Genomic DNA, 8,668 nt, shown 5'->3' on the forward strand with positions numbered 1-8,668 from the left:
CAGCAGGAAAAACAGAAATGATGAATTTCTACAACCTTAATTTGCAAATGCATTTGGGGGCAAGTTAATACATCTTTTTATTTTACTTTAAGCAATTTTCTCTGATAGTTATCACAGGCAACTAGAAAGAAGCATGTTTCCTTTCAAGACAGAATGAAGAAAAAGTAATGTTCGTGAGAGCAACTTCCAATATCACAAAGTGGCTTTTATTAGACATTTTTTTCCACTCTGAGAAGAGTCCAGAAGAAATTCAAGACAAGGAAATTCTGTAAGACAAGGAGGTCACTTTCCTGTTGTCCATAAGCTTCCCTGTAGCTGATAAGAAGAAAAACATGAAAAATTGATGAAATGGTGAATTTGAATGTTTTGAAACCCGTAATAGTGAGTGTTTTGAGCTGAATGAAAATATTTTGTAATCAATCCTTGAACCCCTCTGACTCTACCTTACAGCTCACAAAACTGTAGCCCCACCGCTCCAGGCTTTGTGCTTGTCATTTATGACTTAATAAATAGTATCAGGAATTACGAGATCTTGCTGAGAAACCTCCAAGGAAATCAGAATTGCTTTAGGATGAGAAATCAGCAGGTGGCACTCTTTTTTTTCAGGGCAGAATATTAGAAGTTACTTCCTAAGAGCGGATATCTAAGGTCTTGAGTGAGCAACAGTAAGGCAGGATTGAAGACAAGAGAAACTTGTATATTAGAGAACTACCAAATCCTTCCTAAATGCATCAGGTAAATGCACGCTTCTTCACTGTCTATTAAGACCAGTCATACTGGTAAGTAAGTAGCTATTGCCATCTCATCGGGTGATAACCGCATTCCCATGCTACATGAACACATTTTGTGGTTAAAGATTTCTGTCTTATCTAATGCGAGCAAAAATATGCTTCTGCACATGCCGAATAGTTTTCTCGTCTTCATTTCTTTACCTTCTCAGCATATAATCAATCAAAGCCTTTATAAAGAGATTAGATACCATATGTGACTCTGGTAAGCTGAGAACAGGAATTGGATGGACTGACTCTGCAGACAGATGAGCAGAGGACATGGGGGTCCTTCTAGTGAGTGCTCGGTAGAGCTCAAATACTCTCTGTAAAGAAAGCTATTCTGAGCTGTGTTGACTTCCTTACCACAGCTACTTCTCTGTATAACTATGTAATTTACTAAAATTCTTCATTTAAAAACAGGTATCATGTCCCCTTGAAAGCTTAAGAAGGCTTCATCATTTTTATGAAAAAAGTTCATTTTCAGATAACAAGAAGCCATTTCATTTGTCTGTTTAAAAGTGGATTTCCAAAACACAACTGCACATTTAGTCCCTGCCATTGCCAAGAGTAAACCTGATTTCACAAACTTCAGAAAGATGTTCCAGCTTTTAATAACAATGTAGTATTTGGTAATTTGTCCTTATACAGTAAAAGGTTACTGGGAGAAGACTCTTGTTGAGGGTTTGCCATACTAAACTAATTTGTATCTTGCCTTATTTGAGGTACTCATGGGTAAACTGGAAAGTTTACCTGATTTCCTGCGAAGGCTCAAAAAATAGAGGACCATTTTGAAGACAAGTTTGGGATAAGAAGCAAGATTTTGCTTTTGTTTTTAATCCATAAAATCTATTAATATTAGAATGAATTAGAATTGCATGAGTTTGATTTTTTTCATAGTTTTCTAGGACTCATTATAAATCCTATGAGATGCAGCACTTGGAGCTGCCCAAATGCTATAATGGGAAAGAAAGAGTACAGATGCCCTAGAGGGCTGGATGAGTGATAAATACAAAATAATTTGGGTAGGTATAAGAGAGATGGGTAATCCCCTTTGAAGAGACGTCTCCATTAGTGTATACTGCATACTGTGAACCATTAGTAACTTGTAGTTGTTATGAAAAGATTTATGTTCCTTTTATTAAGAATCTATGTTGGAAGGAGGACTGATGAGGAGACATTCGGGGGCGTGAAGTGTGGATTCTATGGGGTATTTTAAAATAAGCCAGTTGCTCCGATTTAATCAATGCATTTTATGACTGCAAAGCTCAGATAAGCCAACATTCCTCTCTTGGAGACTCCTTTAACTGTATGTCATCACACATAACCTTCCTGGATAACTACTCATTATGCAGGATGGCATACCAACGAGTGAGAACATGATGCCGAAAGCATTATGCTCATCAGAAGCTGTGGGTTTAGCCAATTCTCCTGAAGAAGCCCTGAGATTCCCGAGTCTTTTAGGCTGACTCTTTCAGCTTCTTGCCATTCTCAGCCCTTTCTCTGGTGACTGTATAAGAGGCAGCAAACAGCCTGGCAACACCCACACATTACGCCTGAGCAAAATAAATGGCCGTCCTATTCTAAAGACTTAAAAGTTTGACGTACAACAAAAGCAACTGGAAGTGAGTAGTTAATACGTCTCAATCTTGGGTTGATTCAATAGTTCTGCTGTATTCACTGGAAAGTAAAATCATAACTTAAACATTATATGTCACCACAATAAAATGGTAGGTTTTGTGAAAGCCACTTGGAAAAAAAAAGTAGAAAAGCCAAAGTTAACTTGCCAAGACAAAAACTGGACCCATAACTAGCTTCTTAGAGTCACTGATAATTTAGTATGAAATTTAAAAATGACTCCTTAAATACACAATTCTGGGGCCTTGTTCCTTGATACAGACTATGGGGTGTTGAGAAGCACAGTATATTATTTCATTAAGTGCTTTTTTGGGAGAAGGGGATTTAGTGGTAAAACTGCTGGCTTTGTGTGGCAAGGTCATGACCTTTGACAACTTTGGAGCTTATCTCTTTCATCTTCTCACTCCCCTGAGACCCCTAACTTGCAGAGGAATCAAGCCTGTAAGCCTGGGCTAGACAGAATTCAGCATTGTTCTGGAGCTAGGTTCCCTCTCTCCCTCTCTTTCTCTCTCTTTCTCTCTCTTTCTCTCTCTCTCTCTCTTTTTTTTTCCCCCTCTAAACAAAACAGATCTGAACTGAGCCAAGGAAACAAAAATGTATTGTTCCTCGCAGATGGAAGCGAGTGTCGCCTAGGTAACCAGATTAATCTCCTTTTTCTCTCCCTTCCTCTCTTGTAGTGCGGTAATCGGTGGGCTCTTTTCACAAAAAAGCCAGCCTCAAAGCTGGGGCTCTAACTAGGTTCCTAATTAGCTGCAATTTACAATGAAGACAACATGATGAGATAATAGAAATTTGCAAAATAATGACATACCTCAGCAAAATATTCCTCCTCCTAAGAACCATTTTTATACAAAAACAATAAAGAGGGCCCTTCTAAAGCAAAGCTGGAAAATGGTGGTGTATTATGTGACACAGAACATTATTGTTCGCCTCTTGTTCCCCCAATCAACAGCTTATTGTTTGGCATCTTAAATAAAAATGACTCAAATACAGGCCACATAATGATCTCCATTGCGCTAATACACTGTATATACTGAGTAGTCAAAAATGTACGGGAGCCAATGCCAGTGGGGCTGATAAAGTAGCAGGGCCCAGGAAGGTAATTTACAATACAATGCAATAAGCATTATTACTGTTCTTAATCACACAGATCTTTCTGATTCCTGTCAGGATGTACTCTGACATCAAAAAAGGGCACCCAAAAGGAGGACAGCTAGTTAATGAAATATGATGGATCACATTTGTTTTCATGTGGTGGTTAGCTCAAATGAAGCAGTCTCCAGACTGTTAGCCAACAGTATTTTGTGTGACATCAAAGACTACCATTCAATGAGGGCAGAAAAAAAATCACAGTAAGACAGCACAGAGGGAGGAGCTCCTAGGAACTGAAAGAACCATTAATAGTAATCTCTACCTTATGTCCAAAAGAACAGAGCATGAGCAAAAAAAAAACCAAGGCCAACCAGTCACCGATTTTACAGTGAGCCTCAGCACCTATGCCGATGTATGGAAAACAGCACAGCTAACACGTGGTGGGCGAGATTTGACATTTTGCTACACAGGAGCAATTTGTCACTAGTGACAGGGGGTGCATACCCTTGTGCCTTGTCTGAATCCAGATGACAGCATCCTATGAAACATGGAATCCAAATAATAAAATAGAATTCACTGCCATGTTTTGCATCAACAAGAATCATTCATAAATGGCGACAGACTGTCTAACCAATCAGGGAAAAAACAATCGTACACAAAAAGTAAGTCCACATTTGCTTATGGACTAGTAATTGTGAAGAGTACAGCTGCACATACTTGAAAACTAATGGCCCCTGGACTTCCCCATAAATAACTACTGACTAAAAACCAATTGGCCAGCAACAGAAAAACCATTAACCCCTTGGTCATTTGGCCCTTAGCAACAACAAGACAACTAGATCCCCTCACAAAGTAATTAAAAGGTATCAAGTAGGACAGATTAGAGAAGGTGCCAAATGGGCTCTAATGACTTTGGAGGAAAAATTGTTGTATTTGGTAATAACATTTGCAGAAATGCAAAAAATGAAGACCATCTGGGTGTATCACAGCCCCAAAGAGTTTGGCATCTGCATTTTGGAAACGTGGCAATAATATCTTGACTTGTATAGGGCTATCAACCTTTCCCAAAGACTAAAAAAATTTTTTTAAATCTCAGCCAAGAGAGAAAAAGAGCAAAAGGCAGTGACACAGTGCTGACAGCCAAAGATTGGTGGCCATAAATATCTGGTAAATTGTGCTTCTAGATTTTCCATGGATTTGCCATTTACCGTAAAACGAAATCTACTCACCAAACGAAGTTTACTTTTGAGTTTTATGTAATCCTTACAAGAAACGTTCTCATCCATATAATTCACTGAATGACTCAATGCAATAATTTTGATGGCAATAATGAAGGGGAAAGTGTTAAACTATTAAATGAGAGTATATGATGTAGGGACAAGAATGTTTGACTTCAAGGCATTATCTAACTTCCTGCAGCCTCTGTTTCCCTCTCTTTAAACTGTCAAAATTGAGTTTATCTTTTAAGATTGTTTGAGGAATTAATAAGATCAATGCACCAAGGCATATCATCTCCTTTTTACCCCTGCACATCCCTTCCCCAGGCCTTGAACCGCCTAATGAACTCCACAGCCTGACTTTTCTGAAGCTCATCCCGCCCCCGCCCCCACCCCCCAGGGCAGCTGAACACAGCTGGAGGAAATTATGCAACAGCACAGTTCCTTGCCACTACCCCATGCACACCTGTGCTCTAACCTCATTCAAGACTTCTTTTAGTTGCCTTTCTCACCTCCTCTCCCTTTTGTACCTGTCTCAAACCTTCACCTTTCTCTTTAATAAACCACCCCATCACCTTCAGATGACCTCACTTCCCTTAAGTATGTACTACCTGCCCCATCCACACACATCACTTCTGCAACCCACCTAATCAACGTCTCTGCAGGGTCAGAGGATGAAACCTCTCTTCCTCTGTTTGAGGTTAACACCCCACTAATAGCTGGGATCCACTCTGGTCACATCACCTTGGGACCTTGCTTCATCAATTTTCCCCATTCTGAGTATATCTTCTGTTCTATCAACTCATTCTTCTTAACCTGTAAACATGCTCAAATCATTCTCATCCTGTTAAACCTTTCTTCACACTCCCATCTCCCTTTAACTGCCACCCTATCTTCTTTCTCAAAGATTCTTCTTTTCAGGCCAACCTCATCAGTCATTTTCGCAACCTGTTATTCTAAAATTTAGATTTTAAAATGAAAATGAAAATACATTTTCCCTTGAAGTGTGTTGCTTTTTTTATTATTTGCTTAGAAATGTTACCTATATTTCAATGTATCTATCAATTAAGAGATGAAAATATTCTAAAATGAAAAACACAACATTCAACCCATCTGATGCATCAGTCTCAAAGTCCTAATCATAATAAAACTATCAGAATCATGGAAAGTCAGAGTTGGAAGAAACCTTTAGTCTATTCTTCCTAATTCTGCCTATGTTGGAAATGAGACCTAAACACCTAAGGTCATACATACACCAAGTAAAGAGCAGAGCTATGACCTGACTTAAGTTTCCCTAACTCCCAGTTCAGTGCACTTTCCTCTACAAATTGAATTCTATTCTTTAAAATATCCCTTTTCACATATAATTCTTATTCAAATATTAAGAAAAACAATATAACACTGAGTGCAACCATAAGAAGAGATCAATTTGAAACACAACAATACATTTAAATTAAAATGCTTTCCAGACTTTAATTCTATGGAAAATATACAGACACCTCTAGCCAGTGAAAGCCTACTATTTTCATAGTCAGACAAAACAGAGATTAGTGAAATAAATGACCAAATCTGGGATTTGAAGTAGAATATGTAAATAAAGAATTACAGTTTTAAAGATGAAAGGAACCATATAGGTTATCTGGCCGAACTTCCTATTATTTGTTTGTTTATTCTGAAACCTGAGTCTCAAAAAGCAAAAGATCACACACCAAATGAGCTGCTGTGTTTATTCCACTCTACAACTCTGTCCAAGCCTGAACTATACAGTAATGAAGAATCAATTTCTTCTAGGTTAGTCAGACATTTGGAGGGAGGAATAAGTTACTTGTGCAGTTGTACAAAGATACTAACAAGTTCACTGCAACAGTGGTTCATTAAATGATCGCAGTGTCTCAGAGCTGACTTTCTATAAGGAGCCATTTTCTTCCAGGGAGAGGCATGGTAACTCAGTAAATTGGAGTCCAAATTTACTTAACATCCTTTGATCTATATCTGTGTGTCATATTTCCCTTCCAAAATATAAGAAGCAATTGAAGGATGGAGGCAATTAATAACTTCTACCGAAGGGAAATAACTATTACTAAAATCCTGCATGATGCATCCTTGGTTCCACACTGTAGCAAAGCCTGTTTGGTAAAACTAACCTATAATTAGGTCCTTCTAGTAATTACATCCTTCCAACAAAGTAGAAGACAGAACCATGTGATACTGAATTCTAGAACAATGTTAAGTCACATTAGAGCACATTTCCAATTTATTTACTCTTACAAAGTTTTGACTGAGCAATGTTGAACAGTCATTAGTGCCTCAAAGGCTTCAAACCTTACGCAGTATATAGAGAGGTAACCAAGGGCCAAAGTTCTCTGGCCCCACCACTAACCAACCTCCCATCCCCCATGAAGATGTGCTGTGCAGTTTAAATCAATAACTGAAACTGTGACTTGGGTAATCCCTTTGGTCATTTTACACCTAAGGGTACTAATGAGAACCTGAATTTCTCTCCACCCCATCCCAAAGTCAAGACAAGTAACACACGTAAAAGGAGCTCTCTCAGCCCAGAATTAATAACCTTCAGTCAGTGCTCTTTACTTAAAGGAAGAAAACAATTAAGTGAAACCTTGAAGTAATCTCATTCTGCCTGTTTAGCCTCTTCATCCCTCAATGTGTGGTTAGCAAGTGTGGCAATCAGGGCTAAGGCCTGCTATCGTTTGGCCTTAATTAAAAAAGACACAAGCAGCGGAGCTGTGAATTAGAAATGTAGCTACGCACTACCCCTGATTAATTCGAGGCTCATGTTGGATTAATAACTTCAAACAAAGAACAAAAGGAAATTGTTATGCGAATTGCAGCCCTCCCAGGCCAGACAAAGGTCAAATCACAGGATTTCAATTTCATCCGGAGTCGCTTAATCAACTCCCTCGGAAGGAAGACCATATGTAGTTCTGAAAGATACCCATTGTAGTCCTCTTGTCAATGGACCTGAGGGACGGCACAGTCATCCCCTCAAACTATTCTCAATCGCTTCTCTTCTTTCTCCTTTAATATGACAAAAACTTCATTATTACCAGTGATTAAAGAAGAAGAGATCTGCCCTGCAGAAAACATCCCAACAACTGCTGGTTTATGGAAGGAAGCTAGACACTGTTGGCACCCAACCTACAGGGCCTGTTCCCTTTCCTGAGAAAGGTCTTCACCAGCAGCTACAGAGTTATAACCACCACAGGGTGATGTCACTGGCAGAACATTGGCAGGGCTGTGGTACTACAGGGCATGTATCAAAAGATGAGAAAAAAAAAAAAAGAAAACTTCTGCCTACTAAATAAAAGGAAAATGAATGCAAGGCAAAGTCCATCATTACCTTAAGATAGTGAGATTGCAGAAAGTATCAGAAGACAGAGCTCTCTCGTCCATACAGATTGGGGGACAGAGGGAGATGAGATGGGGACAGAGGTCTAAGTGCCTCAGGAGACCTGAGGCGCATAGCCAGGCACCCTGAACCCTTCCCCAGAAGCTCTGGAGTACATCCACATTTGGGGTTTCTTTCTCCTGGAGATTGCACTAAGGACTGCCATAGGCTGGACATGGCAGACTCTCATTAGCAAGACGGGTTTAAGTGGTTTGAAGATGTGGCGACTTACACGGCAGTGTTAACACTTTTCACCCTGTCAACACCAAAGAGTTACTAATGGTAACCTCTCGGGACCACTACACCATTGTCCTATGATAATCAAGGCCCAGTGCTCCTCAAATGAAATTCCAGCAAAATTAAGAAGTTCTTCCAAACAAAAATATAATTTCGGGCGGATTTTTCATGAGAACTCCAAGGTCGCTTTTTGGACTAATGGAATCAGCACCAGTATCTTTTTTTTTTTTTTTTTGCGGCACGTGGGCCTCTCCCTGTTGTGGCCTCTCCCGTTGCGGAGCACAGGCTCCGGACGCGCAGGCTCAGCAGCC

Source organism: Lipotes vexillifer, unplaced genomic scaffold (genome assembly GCF_000442215.2).
Source record: "Lipotes vexillifer unplaced genomic scaffold, Lipotes_vexillifer_v1.1 scaffold477, whole genome shotgun sequence".
Classification (NCBI taxonomy): domain Eukaryota; kingdom Metazoa; phylum Chordata; class Mammalia; order Artiodactyla; family Lipotidae; genus Lipotes; species Lipotes vexillifer.